General features: G+C 34.8%; 1 long non-coding RNA gene and 1 pseudogene across 1 annotated transcript; both read left to right on the top strand.

Annotated features, from left to right (window-relative positions):
* Positions 1-1,349: 1,349 nt before the first annotated feature.
* On the top strand, positions 1,350-2,256 carry LOC120171322. The gene is made up of 4 exons (XR_005520870.1): positions 1,350-1,462; positions 1,549-1,699; positions 1,905-1,964; positions 2,130-2,256. It is a non-coding gene; the product is annotated as an uncharacterized LOC120171322 (long non-coding RNA).
* Positions 2,257-2,291: 35 nt separating this feature from the next.
* LOC120171290 lies at positions 2,292-3,217 on the top strand (annotated as a pseudogene).
* The last annotated feature ends 9,604 nt before the right edge of the window (positions 3,218-12,821 follow it).

Consider the following 12,821-nt stretch of genomic DNA (forward strand, 5'->3'; position numbering starts at 1 on the left):
AGCGCCTGAGGTGAAAAGTAAAAAGTAGAGATTTTGATAGGGACACACGTACGACTTTATATTGTAAATTTGAATTTTTAAATTTGAAAGCGGTGAAAACAGAGTTTTAATAAAAAAATATATAGAAACAAATTAAAATATATAATAATTTCGAATTTTCAGAGGGACAATTACCTTTACCCGTTCCATCGATCCATCTTAGATTTCAAATCTCTTATAATTTTTACTTTGTTTATTTTCTTAGGGCTGTGTTTTTAACTAAATTTAACGTTTTCATTGCTATTAAAATAACATGTTGGTAAAAAGGGGAAAAACACATTTAAGATGATAGGTGGGTACAATTAGGGATGAGAAAGGGTCAGGTTTCGGCCAACCCGACCCGATCTAAAAATTATACACCATTCACTCCATCCGACCCAAATTTGAACCTTTTTTTGAGATAAAATTGGAACCCGATCCGACCCGACCTAAAATAATAGTAAAAAATTATTTTTATTCAATAAAAATAGTGATTTAATTAGAAAAAAATAATATAAAGAGAGATTTTATTGTAATTATTCATAAATATATAAGGTAAAAAAATCGGGTCGGGTCTGGTATTTTTCACCCTAAACCCGAATCCAACCCGACCCGATTTGTTGAGATAAAATCGGAACCTGATCCGACCCAAAATTAAAAAAATATTATTTTTATTCAATAAAAATAGCGATTTAATTGGAAAAAATAATATAAAGAGAGATTTTATTGTAATTATTCATAAATATATAAGGTAAAAAAATCGGGTCGGGTCTAATATTTTTCACCCTAAACCCGAATCCAACCCGACCCGAACACCACCTTTAAAAAACTCAATCTGACCCGACCCGAACCCAAAATTTTTTTTAAAAAGAAACTCAATCCGATTGATCAAATTGGATCAAAATTCGTCGGGTTGGGGTCTATGCCCTATACAATTAAGGGCATGGTAAAGGGGCAGAAAATTCTTGTTCAAATTTTTACATATAAACAATTGAATCTAAATTTAAGTAATGTTCTAACTGATGACCAAAAATAGAACAGAAGAAATCAATTGTACAAATTGAAAAATACAAGGGACAAACGTAAACGACCGTGATTCTACACCTGTCCTCAAGCAACGGGAATATTCCGCTTTTAAATTATCTAGAGCTCTTCCTCAAAGATATACAAATAAGAGAAAAAGGACGAATATTCTCCAGATATCGTGATGTTTCTCAGATGGGTTTTAAATTCCCCTCGTCCCATCGCTGTTCTTCATGTCATCTTGTGAAACAGAAACAGTTCCGATGTCTCTTTCTATCCTCGTCTGATCCTTTCTTCAATTACGAATCTTAGCCAATCCAAGGCCATGGCGGTTCTCAAGGCGGTTCATGTTTGTGATGTAATCTCGATCAAGTCCCGGAGAATGCCGCTTCAGCACTCTGCTCATCTCGTTTCCGGGCAGGTGGTGTTGTGAAATTTCAGTTTCCAGCCGACCCTTTTTTTTTAAGTTTTGAAAAATCTTGTTTTTAACGGGGTTTGTACGCATAGGTGTTAATGATGAAGAAGAACGCAAATGCAAGATTCCCAAGTTTCTGGTGATGGGCCACAGGGGGGACGGAATGAACATGTTGCAATCGTCTGATCCCAGTATGAAATCCATCAAAGAGAATTCTCTTCTCTCTTTGAATTTGACGTTCAGGTGAGGCTAAAATCAAAGAGAATTCATAATCCTCTGCTTTTTATGATTTTGGGAGCACTGACCGGTTTACCTTTGTTTTTCTTTGAATTCCCTTCCCTAGTGTTTTTCTTTTTCTTTTTCCTTTTTGTTCAATATGGATGAACGAAGAACCTTTTGGACGGATCTTGTAAACAAAAAACCAAAACAAAAAAAATATTTGTTGTAGGTGACGAAAGATGACTACCCAGTCATTTACCATGACAACTTCATCCACCATGAAGAAAAGGTTAGCTATCTTTTCACTTTTTCTTTCAGTCTACATCGGTTATGTTATTAAGCAGGACGATAGACGTTGACCGATGTAGGATTTTATGTTATAGCGAAAACATATTATCAATAGGAAATATAAGAAAAATATAAATTACTAAGCATTTTTGGGTGTCAATTTCAGGGTGCCATTGTTGAGAACAGGGTTACAGAACTTACTTTGACTGGATTTCTCTCATATGGACCTCAGAAACTCTCTGGAACTGTAATAATCTTTGATCTTTCTCTTGGGGCTGTATTATGATGTAGGATGACAGTTTTACGTTAACAGTCCTTTTGTCTTTTGATGAACTATTTTGCAATTCAGGAGGGAAAACCGATTTTCAGGAAACTAAAAAACGGAAGCATCTTCGGGTGGAAGGTTGATCAAGATGCTCCTCTGAGAACACTCGAAGAAGCTTTCCAGAATGTCGATCGATCACTAGGCTTTAATGTCGAATTGAAGTTCGACGATCTTGTTGATTATACAGAAGAACAACTCACGTATACTAAAAGCTATCTTGAAGGTAATATGGTTGTTTCGGATTTGACTAGTTGTATTATGATCATTTAACTAACGAAATAGGCTTCTAAATTTCATAAGCAGGTGGTGTTTGAGAATGCAGAGGGAAGAGCAGTCATGTTCTCGAGCTTTCAACCGGATGCCGCCCGGTTGATTAGAAAATTGCAGAGCGCATATCCGGTAATTGAGGCTTCTTTCTTCAGTATCTGCGTGTGGATGTTATGTTCTTCTGAAAGCCATTAACCTTTCTGTGAACAGGTGTATTTCCTCACCAATGGAGGAACTGAAATTTACACCGACGTGCGACGGAATTCGTTGGCGAGGCTATTAAGCTCTGCGTCGGTAATGGCTTGCAAGGGATCATATCCGAAGCCAGAGCTGTGTTCAGAAATCCCGGAGCAGTTGCAAGAATCAAAGCTCTCCCTCGTAACCTATGGTCAATTGAAGTATGTTATACAATTCTCAAAACATTTTTTCTCGTTTCTAAGCATTGGAATTACATCTGCCTCATCCATGCATTGTTTTGTAATAACGTCCCGGAGGTTGTGTACATGCATCATCTAATGGGCATTGACGGAGTTATCGTTGACTTGGTTAAGGAGATTAGTGAGTCAGTGTCGGATGTAACCTGAGTGGAGGAGGAGGAGGGAGAGAAGAGTTCGTACAGAGAGGATGGGAAGATGGAAGCAAAAGCGAAACCGCAATTTTTGGTTGAAGAACTCTACTTTCGAATGAAGCTAATACCAGAGCTGATGATTCAGACTTGAACTGCGTTGTGCATTGTGTTCCTATGTAAATTGTTGTTGGTTGTTCATTAGACAAAAGAACTTCATTAACTCTTGTTTAGTTGGATCATGCAAACACCCACCGACCAAGATGAAACTTTAGGTCACTTCGCGTTTATGGTTATCCAAGCTAATTAATCACATTATAAAAAAATCAAAATAGGTTAATCAAAGTATGTACACTAAATTACTAATTTGAACATTTTAAAGGACCAAAACTATAATTTAACCCCAAAAACAAATGATATCCACCAATACATCTTCCCTGCTTTGGGCATTTATTCAGCCTGTGAAATTCATTGGTCGCTATTATAAATACTAATATAAACGTTATGGCCCAATAAAAGCTTAAGAACTGTTTTTACCCAAAAAAAAACAATATATAAGTCTTATTTAAATATATAATTATCAAATAAATTTGATAAGTTTTAAGAAAATAAAAAGAGTTTTAAAAATATTTAATACAGTGTTTGAAGAAACAAATTCTAATTTGGATAGATGGAACTCTTGATTCACAAACATTACCATCACGGGTCCAACTCAACAACTTACGTAGTGAAGTTGGAAATGTTAAAGACTTTGACTCAACTTGTATGTATGTATGCATGCATACATGCATGCATGCCTGCATGATATTCTCACATCTTGCTCCACTCTGTTTTACAGAAATTCAACAACTTTTCTTTTTCATTTTGATCATGTAGTGGTAAGATACATACGCATGTATACTTGTACATATGGTATTATTCTATCGTGGGAACAACCGATGACTTCATTTTTATGGGTTTATTATATAGTGAAAGTTCTTGACATTTTAAATGTCAAAGGACCAATTACTGTATTAAATTTACATACATTTTATTTAGGATATTTTATTTACATTTGATCAATGTAAAAGTATAGAGGTAACCACTAAAAAGTTTATAAAACTAAGTTTTACATGCTCATAAACCATTTGCCAATCCCTCTTAATATTGATAACTAAATTATTATTTAACGTTTTCAATAATAATTAACAAATATTCATTTTAATTACTAATAATTTTTATTAATTAAAATCTTTGAATCCTTCTGAATAGTAACTAGCATTGTAAATGACGTGAGATAAATCGTGAATTATTTGAGTTCATTTTTATCTAGTAAATATGGATGGTGGGAGTGTTGGAAAAAAGAGTGAAATTCATTGATAAATTTAATAATTAAATTAATATCCCTTTTGAATATTTTAAATTTAAAGGTATTTATCTCTTTAATTTAAATATTAGTAGGATAATTATTCTTTTAAATATCTCAAATTAAAAAATATTTATTATCTATTTAACTTTGAATATTAAAATATAATTCTATCCTTTCAAATATTTCAAATTAAAATAATATCTATTTAAGTTTGAATATTAAAAGTTATCCATATCTTTTGAATATTTCAAATAAAAAAGTTATTGTTATCTATTTAAATTTGAATATTAAAAGATACATATTTTGTTTAAATCTCTTTTAAGAATCCCTATAAATATTGTGTTAACATGTTAGGTTAAATATATATCTTTTGTATAAATATTGTGTTAACATGTTAGGTTAAATATATCTTTTGTTTCCCTCTTTTTCCAGTAGACAAAGGTAAAGAATAGTTTTGTGATTGATTATTTATTTGTTGCATTTTGAGAGATGGACGATCAAATATCTCGAGCAATAAGAAGCGATTGAAAATTTGTCTTAAGGAAATAATGTGCGATAGGCCTCAATTCGTTTTCGATGGATAGATTAATCAAACCATCACGGATCTCGAGCACCAAAGAGTGGTCGAAATTTTGTCTTAAGAAAACTGTGTGCCATAGGTCTAAACGATCGATAGATCAATCAAAAAGAGTTTGATTTTGTCTCGAATTTTTATTATTATATAACAATATTAAGATAGGTTTAAACTCATTCTTCTACCTTCCTTTAATCCGAGATGATTTGAAAATTATGATAAAATCGAGATAGTAAATAAATTTGTTTCGAGATTTATCTTGTCGTCTCAACGAATTTGTTTAAATCTCAAAATAGATAAATATGTTTAACATAAATTACAGTGAAAATCACATTGGTTACTGATCTTGTTTTAGAAAGTTGATTCCGTCCGACAATAAGATTTTTTTAACAATGAGAATTAATTTTTTATTTATTGAAATTATTATTAATTCTAGTTACATTTCTATTCCGGAAAAAAATTTAAAACTTATTTTGGGAGATTAATTTAATATATTAATTTGTTGAAAAAAGATTTGGAAGCGGCTTAGGTCGTACCATGGTCCATTTGTACATTTATACACAAAAAAAAAGTGCTTTACCTATTGAATTACGGGCGGGTCGGATGCGGATAATCTCTTCCTCATCCCCATACCCACCTAATATTTTCAAATATACCATCCGTTTCCCACTCATGATGGGTAAATTTTTTCAAATCTACACCCGCCTACGTGGGTACATTCTCAAATCCATCTCCACACCCACTATCCAACTAGAGACGTACCCGGCTAGACCCGTCTGACAGCAACCTTAAGTAATACATAAGCAACAAACATAAAAATAAACACGTCTATTAAGAAACATAATAAAATAAACCAATGATTGTATGAGTTAAGTGTTAACATACATCTTAAAGTACATAAAACACCATAATAAAAGACATAATTAAAGTATAGAAACATAAATATCAAACACATAATATTTTTATTCTTTGACACAAACCCTAAAATTATACTTAAATTTATAATATTTCAAAATTTAATGGTATTTAGTGGACGGGCAGATGCGGATGCGGGACGGGTAAGGTCTCAAACCCATCACCCACCCACTACTCGTGACGGGTACCACTTTTTAAATTCATATCCGCCCACTATCCACTAAAGTTATACCCATCCATACTCTAATTAGAACGAATACAATGTATAATCCACGAAATTGTACTCATTTACCATCTTTATTCATGATGATAAAAGAGAGCACTAACTTTCCTTTTCTCTTTATATGACTAATGTCAAACGATGGCTGTCCTTTACAAGAAGAAATGGCATTATACATAAATGATTGATACAAAGGGTGTTTAATTTATTCATTAATATCATAATATTAGGGCAAAGCCATTTGGGATTACTTTATCTAGAGCGGGAGAGATCAACAATGAGAACACAAAGAGACATTTTCCACTACGAGAAAAGCGAAAAGACAATCTCCACTGAACAACACATTTTACTCAAAATAAAATAATTGCAGCCTTTGAGGTGTGTGTATTAGTCCTTAAAACCCTCATCAACAACCACACGCAAACACCTTTTACCCTCCACAAACTTTTTTCTTTTGAAAAAACAGCTAAAGAAAGAGAGGGAAGTTTGTGTACGAAACCCAGCTTTTATTTCCATTTACTATTTCATTCATTCAAGTGGGGTGTGTGAGCATTTGCCCGTGGGTGTTTCTTTTTATCAGCAGTAATTTTGATTATATTTTTATTCTAATCTTATGGTATACCTAATGATGATATAATTATTGTAACCAAAGAAATAATGATATAATTATTTAAATCTTATGATATTTTTACAGGAGAACATACGACTTTTTTTGTAAATAGGAGAAAATTATAGTCTATGGTTTTTGGAAGAGTTGGAAATTATGGAATTTGATCCATATCCTTACTAAATATTATATTATAAATTAATTAAATTAAATTTTAATTTCAAGTATACTCTTAGATATTGATAATGATTATTAAAGTAAATAATTAAAAGATTAAATAGACAATTTATCCTATATTCTATACGTAGTTGAGTGCTTCAAGCTTTTCTTTCTTTTGTTCTATATTCTACAAGATGAGTTCGTCATGCTAGATGAGTACTACTAATAATGATCACCGTTGAACACATTAATTTAATTTATAAAAATTTAAAATTTTGAATGACTCAAACGTATAATTACAAATTAGTTAAAAAATTAAAGGTAAAATATTTAAAATAAAATCTTAATTACATTATTTGTCATAATCTTTTTAATAATAAAAATTTATAATTTACCTATGAAAAATATTTAAAAATTATTAAAATATTATAAATTAAATTAATAACACTCGACAATGTTTATCGTTAACCGTTGAGCGTGATATAATTTTCCATATTCTGCACTATAAAACTAAACAATAGAGTAGTCATGCGGATGCAACCGAATGAATTTGATGCCCAATCATGCAACTAATAAAAAATAATTAAACAACTACATTCGATTTTAGTTCGAAAGGGTCAAGATGGGTATGTTTGTCATTTGGGTATGAAATGATGTCTCCCAAAAATTTCCCATCTCACTTTCAGTTGATTCAGTCTTAATTTAAATCCGATCTAATCCGAAAGTAGATTTAGGAGATCTTTGAAATGGGGCATCTCACTCACCACTTTCGTCACTTACCCCCCAAACGGACGTGAGTGCCCGTCGTTTTGGAGGCAAGTAGGACCCCTTCTTTACTCCCTCACCCACTTCCCGTTTTGGCTTCCTTCCCCTAAGTCAACCAAATTTATTCTTTTACTTTATATCTATATAATAGAAGAATATTTCACCAGTAGAAAGACATCGGCTCTTGGTACAAACCTTATTATAAATTAATTAAATAATTAAATAACAATGTAAATGGACCGTCGTCTTCCCTGTTTGTTATTGTTAAGAATTGTCGATTTCAAGGACCCATCAGGCATCAGCCCATGCTATTATGCTTGGACCTTTCTCTTTCTCGTCACATAAGTTTTTTTTTCAAAAATTATTATAATAATAATTAATAATAACATTGTTGGCAATTTTCCCAATAAATCACCGGTGATCGGTATATTTATCGATCTAACATCGGTCAGATTATATTTCCCGATCTAACACCTGTAGCAGTAAAGCGCGCCCCTTGAACCGCGCTATACGCTGATTTGACGTCACGTGGGTATAGCGCGCCCCCTGCCCCGCGACATACGGTGATTTGGCGCTACGTGGGTATAGCGCGCCCCCTGATCCGCGCTATACCTGCGTATTTGACACGTGGGGTATAGCGCGGTGCAGGGGGCGCGCTATACCCCTAAATACTCGGCCCCTCACGTCCCAATTCTCCCTATAAATACTCCCATCCTCAATCACTTTTATCACACCAAATTCTCTCAAACTCTCTAAATTTCTCTCAAATACTCTCTATTTTTAAGGTATATTTTATAATATTTTTACTATTATGTATTCACTTTATTTAATATTTTACTAATATAATTCTTTTGCAGATATATAATGAAAGGCAGTCTACTTCGCTCGGATGGAAATCATATATCTCTACACTTTGCTGATATGGTAACATTTTAACGTTTTAATTTAATTTAAATTATTAGCAATATTTAGTTGATTTATTTAATGCATGATTATTAGATTAAGAATTAAATATCTCGACATTTTGCTGATACAGTAACATTTTAACGTTTTAATTTAATTTAAATTATTAGTAATAATTAGTTGATTTATTTAATGCATGATTATTAGATTAAGAATTAAATATCTCGACACTTTGCTGATACGGTAACATTTTAACGTTTTAATATAATTTAAATTATTAATAATAATTAGTTGATTTATTTAATGCATGATTATTAGATTAAGAATTAATTTTTGTAATTATTTATTTTTAGGAGAATGACCGTGTATTAGATCATTTTATTATGAATCTTAAGTTAGTGGTACCCAGCTGTGTCTTGCTGTATTTAGTAGAGGTTGGATTCGGTTACATAGGTAGATATCAGGGTCACTGTAAGATAGAGTCAGACCTGATTTATGCCTTAGTAGAGCGGTGGAGGCCGGAGACCTACACATTCCATCTTCCGTGCGGAGAGTGCACGATCACACTTGAGGATGTTTCTATGCACCTGGGGCTTCCAGTGGATGGAGATGTGATATCGGGGATAGCTTCCGGTTATTGGACTACTTTGTGTCGAGATAGTCTAGGACGTGTCCCGAAAAATTTTATCGGAGGTAGGATACCGTTAAATTGGCTAGATGCCAATTTTCAGGAGTTGAGCGCAGACGCCTCTGAGGATGAGGTTAAGATGTATGCACGGGCATGCATATTGCAGCTGATAGAAGGGTTGCTGATGCCGGACAAATCGCGCAACCTAGTTCACTGCATGTGGTTGCGACATCTTAGCGACTTTCGTCTCGCCGGATCATTCAATTGGGGCTCGACAGTTTTGGCTTTGTTGTACAGGGAGATGTGTGAAGCCACTGACTACAGACGTAATGCTATCGGCGGATGTCTCCTGCTACTGCAGTCTTGGGCATAGTATCGATTGCCCTTTTTATGTCCCGTTGTGAAGAACCCATTCGTATTTCCACTACTTCTAAGGTAATTATAAAACTGATTTTGTATATTAATAATTTTATACAGCGTATAACAAATTTTTTTCTTTGAATAGGTGGTCTACTGATAGGAAAAATCATCAGGAGCTACCTGATGATTTAGAAAAAAAATTAGGGTGCTAATAGATTAGAAGGCTGGCACACAGGTATGAATTTTAATGTTTAAAAATCGATTTTAGATTATAGTTATATAATTAGATTATTATTTTGATAAAAATTATATATTATTTATTTTAGTTTGAATGGGTTCCATATTCTACTGATGATGTGAGGGCGGTGATCCCACCTGAGTTGAGGGGTCCATCAGATGTTTGAATGGCGATGGTCCCTCTGATCTGTTATACGACCGTCGAGTGGCACTCTACTGATCGCGTGCTCTGGCAGTTTGGTTGTTTTCAACCAATTCCGGAAGCACCTCGCAATATGGACGAGTTACATAGTTTAGATAGACGCGACAAGACATATACAAATTGGTTGATGAGGCATCATGAGTGGGTCGTGTTGTGGGAGGATCGACATCGGTGTCTTCCACGTAGAGAGTCCATTTTTACTGACTTCTTGATGTATGCTGAGGATTATTATGAGTGGTTCAACAGTAACGGGAAATCGTTTCTACTTCCCGATGATGCACGAGGGTAGACCTTTCCACGACGTCAACAGAGACGTTCACCGACACAACATCATCATCCCCCGACTCGTGGACAGAGAACAGGTGCTTCCGATTCATCCTCAGCTGCACCAACAGGACCTTCCCAGCAGCCACCGCAACCATATATGATGCCACAGCCATATATGATGCCGCCATCGCCTTTTCATTATCAGATGCCGCCGCCGTCGCCTTCACCTAGTTTTATGACCCCGCCACCGTCATCGTCACATATGACCCCTCTTGGAGGCTATTATGGATCTATGTTTGCAGATCCGACTTGGGGTTTATATACTGGATATTTAGCGGGTTCAGCCTCATCACCCATGGCCGCAGCACAGACAACTCCTGTACAGTTTTCACACTCAGCGATGTTTGGGTTTTCCCAGTTTTCGTAGGCCGGTGGAATAGTCAGTCATACACCTCCAGGGTCTTTATTCTATGGAGCTACTTTATCGTCATCAGCTTCTCATCAACCTAATATACCTGCTCAGGACGATGACGACGACGATGACGATGGTGACGACGATGGTGATGACGACGACGACGACGATGATGACAGCGAGGAGTCAAAACCAGTGATACGAAGAAATCCTCCTCGAGACCGACAACCACCGCCTTGCGGAACACATTCACGACGCATGCATCGATAGATTTTTTTTATTATATTTGTATTTACTTTATTTTGTTTAATTGTAATTTTTTATTATTTTTCATTTAATACTTACTTTATTTTGTTAAATTTGTTGGACTTTTTTTTAATATATTTCAGTTAATTTTGTTTATTACCATTTAATATCAGTTATTGCAATTTGGTTATCATTTACCATTTAATTCTCATTGTAAGTTTGTTGTATTTAAATACCAAATTGTTATTAGTTTGATAAAATTTAATGATTGTGTTCGTTTTTTTAATCTTCATCAGCGATTATCGAATGACATTAACTTGAAGTAAATGCAAATTAAAATACAAGAATTATTATTTGATAAACAAATACATCATTTCCTCATCAATTGTTACTTGATGACAACAGAAGTGGACATGTTTTTCTAGTGTGTCCTGGGTTTCTACAATGGCTACATCTTCTATCTTGTTTAGATCTTTCTCGAATATCCATATCGCAATGAATTCGATTGGATTTTGGACGACCACGCTCCCTCAATAAACTCGGATTTGGTGCAATCGGAAGCCAATTTTGAACCTCATCAGGGTCTTTATCATTACCTATGGGGGGAAACTCAAATTCGTATACCTTAAAAACTTCATATAGTAGGTATACGGGATCCACAAAATGGTTATAGTCTTGACGTGTATGCGAGCAAGCTGCTATCACATGGGAGCATGGATACTTCAGAGCTTGAAAAAACCCGCAGTCGCACGTTCTGTCCCTTATATTTACTCTTAACGACACAACTTCAATCCTTTGAAGAGGTCACGGCAACTCTGTGACACGAAACATTTCATGCCTTCTAGAGAAGCTTGTTACAGACATTCCATTTGATGCAAAAAAAATTTCTGTAGATCTGCAACTAATCTAGGGTGATAGACATGACCGCCTTGCATCCAGGTTTGAGCTTGTCCCCCGAGCTTCGTAAAAAGTGCCCCCAAACGAAAATATGTAGTTTTTACCAAAGCCGCTACAGGTAAGTGACGTGCACCCTTTAAGGTTGAATTGATTACCTCAGCCAATTTGGTCGTCATGTGTCCATATCGATATCCACCATCATATGCGTTCGTCCACATTTCTTTATCGATGAGGCTGATGTAATCGTATCCTTCCTCGTTCTTCACCAGCAAATCTTGAAGCATTGATTCAAACGTTCGAGGAAGTAGTTCGTAACCTGATCAAAAAATGTATAACTTACTAACTTGCTTTCTTTGCAAAATTAAAATGATAAAAAAATGTATAACTTATTAACTTGCTTTCACTTACCCATGCGCACAATTAATTGACGCTCATCATTCTTCTTGTACCTTCCATGATAGTTCGCAGTAATGTGTCGGAGACAATACCTATGTTGGACAAAGGGTGGTTGCCACATTGGACCCAAAGACTCCATTGCTGCTTTGATCCCAGCTCCGCGATCTGAAATGACATAATTTTTTCCACTCGTGATAACATGTGAACGTAAATTTCGGAGGAAAAAAGCCCAAGAATTTGTATCTTCTCCTTCGACAAGAGCAAAAGCAACTGGAAGAATGTTACAATTGCCATCTTGGATAACTGCCAATAATAAAACTTACTTGTATTTTCCATACAAGAAAGTCATGTCGATCTGGACCACAGGCTTGCAGTATTTGGCAGCATTAACGCACTGTGGGTAACTCCAAAAAACCCGATATAATTTTCATCGATCGCGAAGAACTCGATCATTATGGTATGCATAGGAGGTTTCGAAGTCCACAATTGTCCCAGGATTCAACGTCCGCACCAGCCTAAACCAACCTGGAAGTTTGTTGTAAGATACATCCCATTCACCATGAAG

Source organism: Hibiscus syriacus, unplaced genomic scaffold (genome assembly GCF_006381635.1).
Source record: "Hibiscus syriacus cultivar Baekdansim isolate YM2019G1 unplaced genomic scaffold, ASM638163v2 tig00111832_pilon, whole genome shotgun sequence".
Lineage (NCBI taxonomy): Eukaryota > Viridiplantae > Streptophyta > Magnoliopsida > Malvales > Malvaceae > Hibiscus > Hibiscus syriacus.